Below are 18,470 nucleotides of genomic sequence, written 5' to 3' on the forward strand. Positions count from 1 at the left end.
CCAGGTGAAACTGTTGCAAGGCTCTGATTGGTTGGGATAGGAGCCAATGGGAGGGTCCGGCAAGAAGGCAGTCCCGAAATCATTAGTTTGGCGGGAGGGAGGGGGGAGAGGGGAGAGGGGGCGTGGCTGGGGTCCCAAAGTGGCTTCGCTGTCGGCTTGTGGCGCTCTCAGGCGGTAAACAACCTTACGCAAATAGCTGTTAATGGTGGTGGTAAACTCGTGCAAATCCCAGAGCCGTGGTGACCCGGGATGGAGTCGGGTGCCCTGGTACTCCCTGTCAATCACATAAATTCTCTGTTCCTGTCACAGTCTGGTTCATTCTTTCCAGCCGCACAAGGCGGCGGATCGAGCTTCTTGGGAGAAAGTGTCGGCACCCCCTGAAAACGGGTTGACGACCAGGGCGCTCAGAACTGCTTCCCACCGCCCTGCAGGCACTCCCGAGCCCGCTGCACCCCTGACAGAAGCCCGCGACTCTGAGGCACACGAATAACAGCGATGCATTCAAAATGAACAGGATCTTTATTAATCAGAATGCACTTCTAGCCCACGAAACACAGGTTCCCTAAATACAGTGTTTCTGCCTATTTGATTAACGATGACTATGAAAGCACAAATTTGGGGGCCTGCAATGTATACAGCCATATTGGAAAAAATTGGACTCGATTCTTACTGTAATAACCAGTGTTGGGCTGTGAAGGTATTTTTCTGTGGGAAATGCTTTGGAAGGTGCCTTTAAAAGAATCTCAAAATATTGCTTTCCTTTCCTTGAGCGAGACCGAAAAACTTTAGAAAAAGAAAAGCTCATACCTAGAACAAAGGACCACGCTGAATGCATATTCTAGAGCACATTTCACATCCCTCGCGTCAACAAGAAGAAGAAGAGGAGCTTTGATGCATTTCAGTCTACAAGTTGACATCACAAAAGTAAGAACTACTGCCTCCCTCATTTCTGGAAAAACTGCCGGAGTGTAAGTGCAACCTCCTCAAGTCTCTCTCTCTCTCTCTCCCTCTCCTTCTCCCTTTCCCTCTCCCTCTCTCCCCCTCCCTCTCTCCCCCACCACCCCAGTTATTCCTTGACTAGGATTTTAGACTCCTCTCCCTCTCCCTGTCTCCCCCACCACCCAAGTTATTCCTTGACTAGGATTTTAGACTCTTAATGGTGGAGATGGGTCGTGAATTATCAAAGGAGTGACCAGGTTTGCAAAGAGGAATGGAGGGAGAGGAGGAGAGAAATACAGCATTTCTCTCTGAAAGAATGGAATGTCAGTTCACCCTTGCTCCAGGGTTGATATGGCAAAGGGTACTATTTATAAAATCCAACAGTAAACTAGGCAATATGTATATCATAAAAATAAACCATATTTCTGCCCTCTTAAGAATTTGCTCTGTTAGAAACAGAACACACGTATTTGAATAAATGGCTCCTTTTTGATGCTATAATTTAAGAGAAAAAGAAATTGGTTTGGGTTGTCCCCCAGATATTACAAATATTCAATAACATTCCCTCTGCTGCCAATGGTTTATAAGTGCAATATATTCACAGGTGCTGGAAGCAGCCGTGGTTTCGGAAGGGAGCTAGAGGCAGAACGAGTGTGGATGCTGAGAGATCCCTGACTGTGACTGCTACATATTTCAGCTGCGTAGTCACATATATACAAGATTCCCTGCACTTACAACCAAAATGATAACAAATGCTCTCATTTGGGATTTTGTTTGATAGTCATTAGGATATTTTATAAGTCTTTCCAACCACAAGGTTTTTTTCTTTTTTTTTTTTAAAGAGAAATGTGACAAATAAGGCAACATATTTGAAAGTGCTTTGAGTAATAACGTGACATTGAAAATATCAAAATGAATATTAAATGAAATGGGAAAATACTGGAGATTTTTAAATCCTCATGTCCTTTTTCCTGTACATATAGTTTTTACATAGAGCAGTAGGCTTACAATTTATATAATTTTGCATCCTGTTCTTTTCACTGAACATTATACAATATTTCCCCATATTATTATGCATCAGCATAAATATCATTTAAAATACAACATATTATCCAACACAATCAATGAATATTAATGTAATTAATCATCTGCTTTGAGGCATTTAGGTTGTTTTCATTTTTTTCAGTATTATAAATAACATGTCAATGAATATCTTCTACCTACAGACTTTTAAAATTCCCATTGGGTAAAAACTGAGCACTGGAATTAGTAGGCTAAAAGATATGAATATTTAATACATTATTTTTCAAAAACATTATATTAGTTTACCCTGTCACCAGACTGATTGTCAGCATTGGACATTCTTATTTTTAAAAAATTAGAGATAAGATGGGTGAAACGGTATTCCACTATTCTTTTTTTTTTTTTTTTTGAGATGGAGTCTCATCCTGTCACCGAGGCTGGAGTGCAATGACGTGATCTCAGCTCCCTGCAACCTCGGTCTCCCGGGTTCAAGCAATTCTCCTGCCTCAGCCTCCCAAGTAGCTGGGATTACAAGTGCCCGCCACCATGCCCAGCTATTTTTTGTATTTTTAGTAGAGAAGGGTTTTCACCATGTTGGCCAGGCTAGTCTTGAACTCCTGACCTTGTGATCCACCTGCCTCAGCCTCCCAAAGTGCTGGGATTACAGGCCTGAGCTACTGCGCCTGGCCTCCACTATTCTTTCAATGTGCTTTTTTTTTTTTTAACTAGTGAGATTAAACATTTATATATATTCACTGACATTATATTATTTCCTATAATATGTCCTTTGTGTTGTCTATTGTATTCTTAGTATTTTCTTCTTATGTGTAACTTGTTTATGTAATAAATACATTAAAACTTTGTGGTATTTGTTGCAAGTTTTTTTTCCCCAGTCTGTTGACTTTAAAAATCACATTTAACTTGATTTTCTTCTATTTTGAAAGATATGTAAATTGGGCATGATGTGATTTGTAGCACAGTTTGAAAGGGAGCTGTTGATACAAATGTCACCATGGTCACTTTTAAACTTCTTTTAAAAGATCTCATATATTTCAGCTTATATGCTCTTTTAAAAGGAGAAATAGATTTCTTCTTTTGTCAACAAATTATAAGAGAGCATCTAAATTAGTTAAATTTTATTTATCACTCTGAAATAATACTTTATGAGACATTTTCTATTTTAAGGGGAAATATCTAGCATTAATCAATGTGTTAAAAAAAGAAGTGTGAAAATAATTTCTAAACTATTACAGTGAAAGATGAACAGTGCTGATCACTTTGTACCCAGGGTATATTATTTGGCTGCAGCAAAGTGGAATTAGAGCTATAGTGAGATGCTTCACAGAAGAATTTTACTTTGTATCTTTCCTAATCTGGCAAACATGAGTACTTGTAAACTGGGAGAATGTCTGACTAGAACATTATTTTCTTCCTACAGGTCAACCAAACCTTCTCAGTCCTAAAGTTGTCTCAACACTGAAGCTCTGTAGAGCAGACCATCATTACTGAATTGTACCAGATGCTAGAGCTTGTCTGACATACATTTAAATTTTCATTTTCCTGGACAACTTAATGATATAGAATAGTCATTTAGTTTAGGTCAGATTCTCATAGGCAAAGTAAAACAGACATCTAGATGGTTTAGGCAAAATGTAGAGAATTTTTATTTGGCTTGAACTCACTCAATGGTGGCTTTAATGCTCTACCCTCTCTTGGTTATAGATTCCTGTCTCTTATTTTTTTTCATTTTTGTTTTTATTTTAGGACAGTTTATCCCAGAAGGCTAAAGTTGCCTTGCATATTCAGTTATTACAACTGTAAAGTTTGGAATCTGCACAAAGGGTCTGAAATACAGATTTTTAAAACAACAGATAATAAATAATAAGACTTAAAAAATAGTTCTTGTTTTAGTTTGCCAATTCAACTCAAGGGATAAAAAACACAAGCATTGTAACTGGCATTTTATGGCTATAAACTAATGTAAATGGATAAATAGCCACAATACCTTTAAAACCAATTCCAACTAATGAAGAAATATGCCTTTAATGATGTGTGCTTTTAAAAGGAATTTCCTGTGAGTCCTGTTTTAAGAAAGCAATTGTTTGAATTGACTTGTCAGTGATAACAAAAATTCATCTGCTTCTTTTCTTACATACATGATCATGAATATTCTAAACTCAACTTGTACTAAAATCAAAATGGGTAATTCAAGTGTGGATTTATTTAGTTTAAAAATTAAACTGTTGTATTAAATATGGACTACATTATTCAAGAGAATAAAACCTAAGAGGAAAAGTAACCAGTATCAAAAAACTATTATTCTTGTCCCATGTATAAATTATCTTCTAAGTATTAATTCTAAAAGCTTCATGAGCTAACGTCCAATTATGCTGATAAAAATGTGATGCCACCCTTGATATTAAAAAATGATGTTAGTGATGACGATTGCTTCTCTGTGTTGGGACATAAATCATGTACAATGAAAGATGCTTTCTACACTATGCAGGAATAAGGGCTGCCCTGTGATTTGTGGCTGCAGCCACTGTTTGTAGATGATGGCTTTGCTTCTCAGCTTCTTTACTTCTGTGCTACTCAAAACCTCTGCTAGAGAAAACAACCATCAAATGCCTGACTGCTGCACACAGAACAGGTCTGTTTGCTGCTTTTGTTTCCTAGCAGTCTCCAGCGAAAGTAATTAGAGCAAATACGTGGTTTAATTAGGCTCCTAAAGCTTTCCTGTTATCTTAAGAGTCAACTTAAAATTAACTTAGTTAAAAATCAAGCATTTCTTCCCACCTTCAAAAGATAAAAGTTTCATTTGGAAATAACTTTTACTAAGTAAGATAAACATCAGAACAATGAAGTCTGCTAGGTTTCACATAAATTTTAATGATTTAACATCATACATGTTCTCCATGCTAATATAAATCAATAATAGAAAATTTAGCTTAATGCTATGCTCTTCCGTATTAATATCATATAGCAGTATTTTTCTTAGTGTCAAAAGGCTATCAATTCATACTGCCTTGTCTTCAAAAGTTAGAATCTTTATTTTTTAAATTAAGTAGGATAATTACATAGTTAAATATATTATTTTAAAGGAGTTAGTATCATAGACTTATATTTTTCTTTGGATATTTAGAAAGCCAGCTGTCATATTTAGGATAATATGTATTATGTTTCTTGTTGTTTCCCCTCTCTCCACTCCTCACATGGTCCTGCAATATCTGTCAGATTGAACACTTTGTTTCACTTTCATAGTCACCATCCTTGTCCCTGCCATAATTAACCCTACCAGAATTGCCTAAGTAACTTCTTAAACTGGCTTCTGCATTCTTCAGTCTCTTCTTCATATAGCCAGCAGAATATTTCCTTTCATATGTTCCTTTCATCATACAATTCCCTGCTCAAGGACATACAGAAGCCCCCCTCCCCCTTTCTCTGCTATATCAGAATTAAATAACTAACCCTAATATGTTTCCCTGTTCTCCACTGACACGACAACCAACCTCTTTTTCTCTCTTGCTGTATACAACCTTTTCTTCCAAATTTGCCTCCCATTCTATTACAGTACATTCTTGCTGCCCACACCTCCACACAGGTTGGTTTCTTAATGGCATTCTGTATATGATTTCTCAATTTCCACCTTTACTTAAGCTGTTTCCCTCTTTTTCCTCATCACCAACTGATGCCAATCCTCTTTCTCAAGAATAAGATCAAGACCCAGAAAAAGGTTTCCTCCATCACATAATCCCACCGCCTAATCTCTTTAAGCATTGGATGTAGGTGGAGCTAAGGATTTAGTTGGTATTCATTCATACAGGCATATCATTGTTAAATGATAGTCATTGGTAAAATAACGAATACTTTTCTACCACTTAGTAAATAGCTACTGCCCTGAAACTGTTCCCCACTGAGTAGTCTTCTTGCCCACCCATTGTCCTGGCTACTACAACACCTCCGTTAGGACCTTCTACCTCTCCACTATCCCGCAACTACAAGGTTAACTACTGGCACATTGAGGGGCTTCCAGGATTCCATACTCAAATTTTGACTGACATATATTCTTATTGGTTGGCTTGTGCTACGCAGGTTGTTGAACAGTTAAAATTACCATGCCTGGATGTAACTAATCCCAGAGTTGAGAACACGGTTCTAGGCTATATGCTCCTCGAGGACCAGGAATTAATGCTTGGTATAACAGTCTGGCAATTATCAGTACATGTTTGCTTCAAGGAAGGAAGGAAGGAGAAAAGAAGAGTGGGAGGAAGGGAAGTGGGGAGGGAAGGGAAGAGGATTAAAGGAAGGAAAGGGAAGAAGGAAGAAGGAAGGGAGGGAGGGACAAGGGAGAAGGGAAAGAGAAGAGCAACAATGTTCAAGACGTCAATGCAGACTACCTCCCCCTCCAAATCACTTGCAACCATGCCAAAACTCTCCATGACTGATGGCAAGGCTTGGTGACTTATGCCCAACTTAACATCTCTTCCCTCTCAAAAATATCACGCCCATTGTTTTCCTCATCTATCACAGGTCAGCAAATCTTTTTCTCACACATATTTCTTTCCCATCTTGCAGTTGTTGTTAGAAACCTCAGGAAATGTCTGTGCCCATTGATTTCCCCCTCCTGTCTTTAGTTCCATTTAGGAACAAAGAGAAATTTTAACCTTGATCATGTAAGGTTATAAGTATAAACTTACTTAATATTAGTCTTAGGGTAATGGTGATGATAAACCTCCATTAAGGAAAAGCACTTAGCAGTTCCTGATACCATTTTTTTTCCTTTCTCATTCCTTCCACTAGAATATAAGCTCCCTATATTCCCATATATTCTGCATGTATACTTACCTTGTATTCCCAATGCCAAGAACAGTGCCTGACACATGGTAGATACTACTCTCAATAAATATATGCTGAAGGAGTGAATGAAAATTAAAAAAAAGTTTTGAAATAGAGATACCTCAAGGATCACAAGTGCTTTTGTAAAGGATCCCCTTAAGAATCTCTACAGAAATCTTCATCTATCTGCTTTAATTAAACATGCTCTTTCTCAATCATCAGCATTCAAAATATGTCCAGATATATTTTATAAGCCTAGTTTGTAATCACTTTTATTTTCCAATGTTTCTCTAATTGTTAGTATTGCAACACTTTTTCTTTCTACTGTATTTTCATAGCGAATATGCAGACAGAATTTTCACATATTGTGAATTAAGTGGGTTTCTTTTGGCAAATATATAAATCCAATCGGCGTTTATTCAAAATGTTTCTATTGGTAAAATGTGTTCTAAGTTTGAAGCAATCATTTTACAAACTGCTTTTGAAATACAACCATTTTAAGTTTCCTGAGTTTCTGTATTCAGTCTTTATTTTACTGTCAGATGATTGTTTATGAAATGTAAGTACTTTTCATTTGCCTCCTGAGTGGATGCTTTATCATCCCAAATGTTTTGTAAGCCCTCCTGAGGGCAGGGATTGCATTCTTCTACTTTTGTTTGCCCTTTCATGGTGTCTACTACTGCGTGGAACCCAGTAACTACTTGTTGAATGAAAGATTTTACCTAAATGCAAAATACTACATAAGGTGATGAACTCAGAGAACAATGTATTATTTTTTGCAGAAGGTGAAATATCAGTCATTCAATACACTTTTCAGTATTTAGGGCCACTGCAGCTGTGAGTCATGTTAGAGAATACATTTTCTTTAGGCTTGTTAATCATCCCTCTTTGACAAAATTTTTCACATAAGGTTTATTTAAAAAGACAGCAATACAGGACAATAAATTATAATTATGAAAATAGCAGCGTAAGTTTAAAATATTTCTTTCATTAATTATGTGTTGTTTCTTCCTCTTAAATTCATTATCACAGAGGATCATGAATTATTATATAAAGAATGTGATTTGAGTTCAGGAGTTAGAAGGCAAAATGTTTGTGCTTATTTTTTTCAGGACCTTTTCTAAATTTGAGACTAAGAAGTCAAAAGAGAAATAAGGAGGGAAAACTTTCATTTGTGGTCATGGAACAAAGAAATTTAGACTCTCATAGTGAACTGCTCTCTTCCTTCTATGACTGCGTTAAAAATACCTAGAATTGTATTTCTTAACCTGAGTCATAGTTACTTGGACATTCAGTTTATAGTTATTATTTAAACTGCATATATGTACTTATGTACTTTTCTGTATATATGATATATTTTGCAACATAAAACAAAATAGATACCTTAAGGCGAAATCTGGTCCAAAGAGGGAAGTATATTAATACTTCACACTGATTCAAAATTAAGAAACAAGTAAATCATTTTTTCTTTTTCCTAATTAGCATTCAGAAAGGAATAATGTTAACATTTGAATACAGCATTTAAGAAATGGTTGACATTTGCGTCTGAAAGGAAGTATCCCTTGGAAAATAAAATTGGTGCTTTCAGTATTAAAAAATAAAAAACCAAACGAAGCAAAGTGTTTTGTCTACCTAAAAAGATTTCTTGAAAGATTAAGGTCCACCTGAAGACTTTTGTCACATGGTTCATCACTCCCCTGGAATCTTCCAGGTGTAATAGAATCAAAGCTGAGAGTACTGCAAAGAGTGAGACAGGTAAACGGAGAAATCTTATTCAAAGTACCTAATTGTACAAGTTGATATTTATCAGAGAAAACTTACTTTTTTCTTGAAGCTTATTCGTTTTCTATGATTTTGTCTGTGTATATGTGTGTACAATATAATTGCGGTTTTAGTATAATTTTTTCTCATGAACAAGATTATATATTTCTTGAGGATAGGGATAATCTATTGTCTGGCTTTCATGCTCCCTGCGTGGCATAACTCTGGTTAGTCACCTAATACTTTTGCTTGATTTTCAAATGCATACATGTCACATTCTGATAGCTTGTGACTCCTTTGTCTCATCCATTTTATACCCGAAAGAATATGCTAGAAGATAGATATAACAGCCTCTTGTTTTGTAATGTATACCATCTGGAGGCAGTAATAGCCATTAATTGTAAATTTTTAGGGTGTTGGTATAATTAAAATGATTAAACTATAAATTTGAAAGCAGGTGTGATTTGAAATCTTGAAATATTATTCATTCTACAGACATTCAATTTAAGTTGATTATTTGGTATTCTTACCTACCCTAAATTAAAACAAAACAAACAAAAACTCACTGAATTTACTAGAACCATAGGCTTATGCCTAAAATAATAGCATGACATAATATTTGAGAAATGTATCTTTAAATTTCTATTACTTGAAGTGCAAACTGATTTCCTCTCCATAATCTTTCTTTGAATTGAAAGTCTCATATCTTAAAATTTAATCATTGTCATAGTTTACAGTGTTACAAATTACTTTTAGCAACTGTATTGCTAAATACAGTCTCTAATTTTTAGAGATCTTTATTCAGCTTTGGCTAAGTGTTCCTCTTTCATAAGAATTGTACATGTATGATATATCTTTGTTTTACAATTTCAAGTACATACCCATAGCATACCACCTACTCATAAGTATTAATAAAACTTTCTTTAACCCTTCATGTCTCCTCGCTAACTAGTTGGACTGCCATTTGACCTTTGTTATGCCATAATGGAACCAGTATTTGATAATGACCACAATATTGATCTTTAGTAACAAGAAAGGTATGGAAAGAGCACTCTACTGGAACTCAGGGAAGGTGGGTTCTAGTCCCATTTCTGCCACGTATTAGCTGTGTGATCTTAAGTAGGCCATTTAATCCCAGTTTACTCTTTAAAAAATGAAAGATTAGAACCCAGTGGTTTCTAATGTTTCTGAGACAGGGAGAAAGAGGACAGATATGTACTCTCTGGTTTCTGTATGTTTAGTTTGTTTCTTATGTTGAATCATTTCCACAGAGAATGTTTCACTGTACTCTCAGAACAAAAAATGTAACAATGGAACATCTTAAAATAAACTACAACTTTGTTTTCATCCCTTTTTTCTTCCATTCATTTATTCAAAAACATTTATTGCAGTTCAGATATGTTCTAGCTAGTGTTTAAGGTACTGCAGATATGGCAATGAATAAGACAGACGAGGTCTTTATACTCTTATGGAGTTTATATTCCAGTAAGGGGGTAGCCAAATAAATAAACACATAAGAAAATATTAAGTAGTGACAAACGCTATGATTAAAATGGAACTGGGTGATATGATGGATAATTTAACTATATTGGATCATCAGGGAAGGTCTCTTCCAAAGGAGAAGACTTTGTTCTGAGACCCAAATGCCAAGAAGAAACTAGCCATGCAAAGATCAGAAGAAGAATTCCAGGCAGAGGAACAGAAGCTATCAGAAAGGTACAAAGGTATAAAAGCCTTCGTGAGCTTGGAATGTTGGAGGAACAGAAAGAAGACCAGTTTACTTTAACATAGTGCGATCAGAGATACAGGGGCCACATCAGGGAGGGGTTTATAGGACAGGTAAAGAGTCTGGAGTTTATTCAAAGTGCAATAGGTAGCCACTGGAGAGATTGTAGCAGGAGAACGAGATTACCTGGATTATGTTTTAAAAGGGCACTCTGGGTGCCACTTGAATTGTAGGTGGCCAAAAGTGGAAGCTGAGAGACCAACTAGAAGAATATTTTAGTTCTCTAGATAAAGATGGCTTAGACAATGGTGATAGTAGTGGATGTAGAGATAATTGCACAAACTTGGGATGTATCTGGAAGGTAAGGTCTACAGAACTTGCAACAGGATTGGATTTAGATTGTGAGGGACAGGAGTGAATCAAAGCTAACTCCTAGGTGTTTGGCATGAAGAGATTTAGTGGAGTTCTTATGCACTTAAACATTTTTACGGAAAATAGAACCCATTGAACATTAAACTCTATATAACTTCATTTTCCCCATCTTTTTGTGTACACACATGTGATTTTGTATAGTAGTCCCCTCTTATATGTAGTTTTGCTTTCTGTAGTTTCAGTTACCTGTGGTCAACCACAATCAGAAATTATCAAATGGAAAATTCCAGAAATAAATAATTTTTAAGTTTTCAATTTCACACCATTCTGAATAGCATGTTAAAATCTTGTGCCATCCCGCTCCATCCATTCCAGTACATGAATCCTCCCTTTGTCCAGTGTATCAGCAGTGTGTTCTCTACCCACCTGTTAGTCACGTAGTAACCATCTGGGTGATAAGATTGACTGTCATGGTATTGCAGTGCTTGTGTTCAGGTAACCCTTATTTGACTTAATAATAACCCCGACGTGCAAGATAAGTGATGCTGGCATTTTGTTATAATTGTTCTATATTATTACGAGTTTTTTTTTTTTTTTTTTGAGATGGAGTTTCGCTCTTGTTGTCCAGGCTGGAGTGCAATGGCCCGGTCTCGGCTCACTGCAACCTCCGCCTCCTGGGTTCAAGCAATTCTCCTGTCTCAGCCTCCCAAGTAGCTGGGATTACAGGCGTCTGCCACCATGCCTGGTTAATTTTTGTATTTTTAGTAGAGATGAGGTTTCACCATGTTGGTCAGGCTGGTCTCGAACTCCTGACCTCAGGCAGTCCACCCTCCTTGGCCTCCCAAAGTGCTGGGATTACAGGCGTGAGCCACCGTGCCCGGCCTATTATGAGTTCTTATTGTTAATCTCTTACTCTGCCTAATTTATAACTTAAGATTTGTCATAGGTATGAATGTACAGGAAAAAAAAAAACAGCAGATAGACGGTTCAGCACTGTCTACGGTTTCAGGCATCCACTGGGGTTTCAGAAAGTGTCCCCTGAGGATAAGGCAGAACTGATATAGCTGTAATCAGTGAAGCAGAATGTTTGAACAGTTTGATGTTATTTTTAATATTATTTACACAAACAACTCTATGAACATAAATCCTAGCCCTTGTCATTTTCGGCATGGCTATATCATTCTCATATATTCCTCTATTATTATTCCTATTATCACCCTAATCTTGAAATGTATTTGGTATTTTAAAAAATACTACCAATCTAATTTTTTGTCAAATTCCACACTACTTTCCCTGGTCTGTTTTCCATTTTTTATCAAATATGTATTAAGTACCTTCATGTACTAGGTAATTAATTACTGTCATTTTATTTTAAAAAATTTAAAAAATTATAAAATTACTGTGTAACTCTGGAGATTAGCTTGCAGAAGGGTAGGTAAAAGGAGCACCTGAAAGCAATGGAGGAAGTTTTGTCCTACTTAGTTCCAAATATAGTATTAAACTTTTTTATGATGAATGCTATCATACATAATATGAATTAAATGATGGGTTTAGCTGTCTTCATGTTTGAGCGGGACTATAAGAGTCTGTTGCACAAAAGCAGAACACGCATGAAGGTGATTCATAGCTTTATGAGAATGTTTTTTTCAGATTATTATTGTGCTACCCTAGAAACTTTGTTTGGAAACAGACATTCAGTCTCTGATAGCTAAACAAACCAAACTGATGTGTCTTCTGCTACTGTTATTTCTCAGCTGGATATCCAATGCTGCATTGTTTGAAGTTTTCATATTCAGACTGCCCTTGAAATGTTTCCTCTGTTCTCCTTGGTTATTATTTCCTCTCTGAAGATGATCATACCTCCTTTCATCTATCCTTTTCATTTCATTTGCCAAGATACTGTCTTGCCACTTAAAGTTAGGTGAGGGGACTAAAAGAAGACATTAATAAAATTATTCCAAAAGGCCCTCAGGATCTCCATAGTAGCCGATGATCAACACCCATGGAAAACATGGAGTGAGAAGCTCTAGTGCTCATTTAATTTGGAATTACACTTATGTGTAGCATCCTGGCAGGGTTTTGTTATCACTGCATTTGGGGTCATGGTTTTAAAAATTATGTAGCTCTACAAAGATTATTATAAAAACAACAGTCCTCTTCCCCCATTTTCTCCTCTCCAGAGGCAACAATATTCATCTCTTATGCCTTTATCTTTGATTCTTAGCTCATTATTTCTAAGCTAAGTGTTTATATTGTTATGTCTTGATTGCTCAGGTTTAGGTATCTGTTAACTTCTCTCTATGAAAGATCAGTATTTTGATCTATTTCACATAGATACATAGACAATCATATACACTCCACACACATGCACCCTTCACATCCCTTCATTTTTCCACTGCAGATATACTGTGTTTCCATTGTTTTGACTATACAAATGCAATTAACAGGTGAGCCAGGTAATATACTAGGATACTTTGCATTTCCTCTATTACTTTGTATTCTTCTTGGAATTAATATTTTTTGGCTGTTGAATTTTTTGTTAGTAGCACTAATTCAACCATATATTTTCCACCTATTTTCTAAATATGCTTTCAATTTATTCAGACACAGGAAGTCCTTGAGTTTTATTTGCTCTCCTATTTTCCAGGTCTTTTGCTCTATTCTTATTGAGTATTCCATTTCTGCTTTCATATTTTTTCATTTTTGAAAAGTTTTTTTTCTATTCTCCATTTTTAAATAGCATCCTATTATTTCATAGTTCAATATCTTCTCTAATATCAGGGATATTGATTTTAGTTACAATTATTCTCTCTGCATGTGGAAGAGAAAATTCATTGCCTCTGAACATCCTGGAAAACTGGAAGTGGTTAGACAGCAGGTGGCAAGGACAGATTTTTCATACCAGAAAGCTGGTACACTTTTGTTAAAGGTAACGGTCACCTAGGATATCTTGCAAGTCCGACCACATGCTGCTAACTGAGCCTTCAGTATTAGAGGAAATGGTTTTTAAAAATTCATAATGTTGGTGCATCTCTTACTTTGTGCTGCTTTTAACTACTAAGTTTTCTTACAAGAAAGAGAGTGCAATCCAGAGATAGCCAAAAGGAGGCATGCTATGCTTGTAGTTTACAATCTAATTTTACTTGCGGAACATACAGAGATGAAAAAAAAAAACAATTACTTTCAATATGACAAAATGAAACAGTGATAATCAATAAGACAGTATTAGAAGGAGAGAAAATTTTGGCCCCAAGTATTTTTTTTAGGAGGGTCTATTTAAGAGTTCTCTTCCTGATGATGGGATCTAGCAAAAATTAAAGTAAGGGAATTTTCTTACCACTGAAACTTATTTTAGATGACTTCCAGGTATCCACCATTAGGTTGAGATAGAAAGAGTAAGGAGAAACACAGAGACTAATGAATAAAATATCAGAGATCGGATTAAAAACTAACTCTAGAAAAGATCATTGTATGTTCTTACTCCCTCATGAGACTGAGAAGAAGTAATGAGTCTAGAAGCCTATAAGTTTTTAAAGATATTGAATTGCCAAAGAAGCTACGAAGGTTCCGAAAACCTGTGATACAATGGCACCAAATCCTGTGAAATATTACATATAAACCTAATAAAATATGTGCATGAGCTGTACATTGGAAACTATAAAAGACTGTTGAAATGAAGACCTAAAGAAATAGAAAAATGTTTTATGTTCACGGATTGAAAGACTCAATAGTCTTAATATGTTGAAACTCCCTAATCTTATCCATAGATTCAATGCATTTTCAATAAAAATCTTAGCAAGATCTTTTGTAGATATCAGCAAGTCAATTTCTAGAATTTATACAGGAAGCAAATAAATTAGAATAGCCAAAACAACTTTGAAAAATATTTAAGTAGGAGGGCTCACATCCTGAATTCAAAATTCACTATAAATTTATAGTAATCAAGACAGTGTAATATTTGAGAAAGAGCGTACGTATGGATCAATGGACAAAAGATAGAGACCAGAAGCAAGGTGCAAAGGCAATTGAATGGAGAAAGAATAATCTTTTCAACAAACGGTGCTGAAAAAATTGGACATCCATGTGCAAACAACAACAACAACAAAATAAAAAACCTTGATTCTTTATTTTATTAAAATTTTGTTGTGGGTACAAAGTAGGTGTGTATATTTATGGGGTATATGAGATATTTTGATGCAGGCATACAATGTGTAATGATCATATTAGGATAAATGAAGTATCCAGTACCTCAAGCATTTATCATTTGTGTTACAAACAATCCAATTATACTCTTTTAGTTATTTTTAAATGTACAATACATTATTATTGTAGTCATCCCCTTGTGTTATCAAATACTATATGTTATTCATTCTATCTAACTATATTATTGTACCCATTAACCATCCCCACTCACCTGCCTCCCAACTACACTTCGTAGCATCTGGTAACCATGATTTCCTCTTATTTCCATGAGTTCAGTAGTTTCAGCTCATGGAGATAGACAGAACTAATTTTATTAGCTCCCACAAATTAGCTCCCATGTCAGAACATGTAAAGTTTGTCTTTCCATACCAGGTTTATTTCACATAACATAATGAACTCTAGTTCCATCCATGTTGGTGCAAATGACAGGCTCTCTCTCTCTTTTTTTTTTTTTTTTTTTGAGACGGAGTCTGGCTGTCTCCCAGGCTGGACTGCAGTGGCGCAATCTCGGCTCACTGCAAGCTCCGCCTCCCAGGTTCACGCCATTCTCCTGCCTCAGCCTCCTGAGTAGCTGGGACTACAGGCGCCCGCCACCACGCCCGGCTAATTTTTTGTATTTTTAATAGAGACGGAGTTTCACCGTGTTAGCCAGGATGGTCTCGATCTCCTGACCTCGTGATCTGCCCGCCTTGGCCTCCCAAAGTGCTGGGATTACAGCCGTGAGCCACCACGCCCGGCCTCTCATTTCTTTTTTTTTTATGGCTAGATAGTACTCCATTGTATATATGTACAATATTTTCTGTATCCATTCATCTGTTGAAGGACACTTAGGTTGCTTTCAAATCTTGGCTGTTGTGAATAGTGCTGCCACAAACACGGAAGTGCAGATATCTCTTCAATACACTGATTTCCTTTCTTTTGGGTATATACCTAGCCATGGGATTGCTGGAACATATGGTAGATCTATTTTTAGGTTTTGAGGAAACTCCAAACTGATCCCCATAGTGGTTGTACTAATTTACATTCCCACCAACAGTGTACAAGGGTTCCCTGTTCTCCACATCCTCACCAGCATTTCTTATTGCCTATCTTTTGGATATAAGTCATTTTAACTGGGCTGAGATAATATTTCATTGTAGTTCTGATCTGCATTTCTCTGATGATCACTGATGTTGAGCATCTTCTCACATAGCTATTTACTACTCGTATGTCTTCTTTTGTGAAATGTCTATTCAGATCTTTTGCCCATTTTAAAATTGTATTATTTGATTTTTTCCTATGGAGTTGTTTGAGCTCTTTTTATATATTCTGGTTATTAATCCCTTGTCAGATGGGTATTTTGCACATATTGTCTCCCCTTCTGTGGGTGTCTTTTCACTTTGTTGATTGTTTTCTTTGCTGTGCAGCAGCTTTCCAACTTGATGTGATCCTGTTTGTCCATTTTTGCTTTGGTTGCCTGTGCTTGTGTGGTATTGCTCAAGAAATTTTGGCCCAGACGAGTGTCCTGGATATATTCCCCAATGTTTTCTTGTAGTACTTTCATAGTTTGGGGTCTTAGATTTAACTCTTTAATCCATTTTAATTTCATTTTTGCATATGGCTAGAGATAGGGGTCTAGTATCATTCTTCTGCATATAGATATCTAGTTTTCCCAGCTCCATTTATTAAAGATATTGTCCTTTCCCCAACGTGTGTTCTTGGCAACTTTGTCAAAAATGAGTTCACTGTAGGTGTATGGATTTATTTCTGGGTTCTCCATTCTGTTCCATTGGTTTATGTCTGTTTTTATGACAGTACCATACCTTGCGTACTATAACTCTGTAGTATAGTTTGAAGTCAGGTAATGTGATTCCTCCCATTTCATTCTTTTTGCTCAGGATAGCTTTGGCTATTCTGGGTCTTTTGTGGTTTCATATACATTTTACAATTTTTTTCTATTTTTGTGAACAATGTCATTAGTATTTCGATGGAGATTGCATCTAATCCGTAGATTGCTTAAACTAATATAAACATTTTAACAATATTGATTCTTTCAATCCATGAACATGGAATATCTTTTTATTTGTTTTGTGTCCTCTTCAACTTCTTGCATCAGTTTTTTACAGTTTACATTGTTGAGATGTTTCTCTTCTTTGGTTAAGTTCATTACTAGGTATTTTATTTTATAGCTATTGTAAATGGGATTACGTTTCTTATTTCTTGTTCAGATTCTTTGTTGTTGGAATATAGAAATGACACTGATTTTTGTATGTTGATTTTGTATCCTGCAATTTTACTCAATTTATTTATCAGTTTTAATAGTTTTTGGTGGACTCTTTAGGTTTTTCTAGATATGAGATCATATAATCTGCAAACAAGAGTAATTTGGCTTCTTTCTTTCCATTTTGAATGCCCTTTATTTCTTTGTCTTGTCTGATTGCTATAGCTGGGACTTCCAGTGCTATGTTGCATAGGAGTAGTGAAAGTGGGCATTCGAGTATTGTTCCAGATCTTAGAGGAAAGGCTTTCAATTTTTCTGCATTCAAGATGATACTAACTGTGGGTCTGTTGTATGCAGCTTTTATTGTGTTGGAGTATGTTCCTTCCATACCTGGTTTTTTGAGGATTTGTATCATGAAGGGATGTTGAATTTTATCAAATGCTTTTTCAGTATCAATTGAAATGATTGTATGGTTTTTGTCATTCATTCTGTTGATATAACGTATCACATTGATTGATTTGCATATGTTGAACTACCTTTGCATCCTTGGGATCAGTCCCATTTGATCATGACAAATGATCATTTTAATTTGTTGTTGAATTTGGTTTTTTGGTTTGCTAGTATTCTCTTGAGGATTTTTGAATCAATGTTTATCAGGGATATTGGCCTGTAGTTTAATTTTTTTGGCATGTCTTTGTCTGGGTTTGGTATCAGGGTAATAATGCCGGCCTCATACAAGGTGTTTGGAAGTATTCCCACCTCCTCTATTTTTTGGTGAAGTTTAAGTAAGATTGGTATTACTTCTTTAAATTTCTTCTGAAATTCAGCAGTGAAGCCATTGGGTCCTGGGAACTTTTTATTCTTGATCTTTACCTTGCATCCTATAAAAAAATTAACTGAAAATGTGTGTTACACCTAAATGTAAAACCTAAACCTACAAAAATTCCAGAAGAAAACATATAAGAAAATGTCTGTTAACCTCCAGTTAGGCAAAAATTTTTTGCATATGACACTAAGCACATGATCCATAAAAGAAAAACTTGTAGATTTGCCTTCTTCAAAATTTAATTTTCTGCTCTGTGAAAGACACTTTTAAGAGAAATGAAAAGGCAAGAAATGAACTGGGAAAAATATTTGCAAAACATACATCTGATCAAACACTTGTATTCAGAATATGTAAAGCATTCTCAAAATTCAATAAAAAGAAAATGAACAATTCCAATATAAAAGATGTTAAAAGTTTGAATGGACACTATATACCTAAGAAGATACACAGATGACAAAAAAGCACATGAATAAATTCTCAGCATCTTAGTCATTAGTGAAGTGCAATTTTAAACTACAATGTGATACTACTACACTCTTATGAGAATTTCTAAAATATAAAAAAAAAACTAGCACATGGAATGT

General features: G+C 35.7%; 1 long non-coding RNA gene across 2 annotated transcripts; it reads left to right on the forward strand.

Moving 5' to 3' along the window:
• The first annotated feature begins 151 nt into the window (after nucleotides 1-151).
• LOC129138600 (uncharacterized) lies at nucleotides 152-2,824 on the forward strand. 2 transcript variants are annotated; one of them, XR_008541909.1, is made up of 2 exons: nucleotides 152-968; nucleotides 1,544-2,824. It is a non-coding gene; the product is annotated as an uncharacterized LOC129138600 (long non-coding RNA). The 2 variants fall into 2 exon arrangements; XR_008541908.2 differs by having other exon boundaries at nucleotides 152-924.
• The last annotated feature ends 15,646 nt before the right edge of the window (nucleotides 2,825-18,470 follow it).

The sequence above is a fragment of the Pan troglodytes genome, chromosome X, assembly GCF_028858775.2.
Source record: "Pan troglodytes isolate AG18354 chromosome X, NHGRI_mPanTro3-v2.0_pri, whole genome shotgun sequence".
Classification (NCBI taxonomy): domain Eukaryota; kingdom Metazoa; phylum Chordata; class Mammalia; order Primates; family Hominidae; genus Pan; species Pan troglodytes.